Source organism: Octopus bimaculoides, chromosome 2, assembly GCF_001194135.2.
Source record: "Octopus bimaculoides isolate UCB-OBI-ISO-001 chromosome 2, ASM119413v2, whole genome shotgun sequence".
NCBI classification, from domain to species: domain Eukaryota; kingdom Metazoa; phylum Mollusca; class Cephalopoda; order Octopoda; family Octopodidae; genus Octopus; species Octopus bimaculoides.
Window position 1 is genome coordinate 125,468,037 of NC_068982.1, and position 309 is coordinate 125,468,345.

Below are 309 nucleotides of genomic sequence, written 5' to 3' on the forward strand. Positions count from 1 at the left end.
AAGCACATAAATATGAAACAGTACTCGAATAACGGAGGTAGAGTAATATGCTTATATATATATATATATATAATGAAGTCAGAGCTAGTGATGATATTTTGAATGCATTTGATATACACGCTTCAGATGTTTTCCCAATATTAAAAAGAGAATTTCATCTCTAACGCAAAATCTCCCTCACGTGGTCTACTGATTAAGCATCTGGGCTCTCGAACTTCACCTTTTAGTTTAATCATGTATAGTTTCTTGCACTTCAGCCTGGCGTCTCACTAAGCGCAAGAGTAACAGAACTGCACTCGAACCAATTAA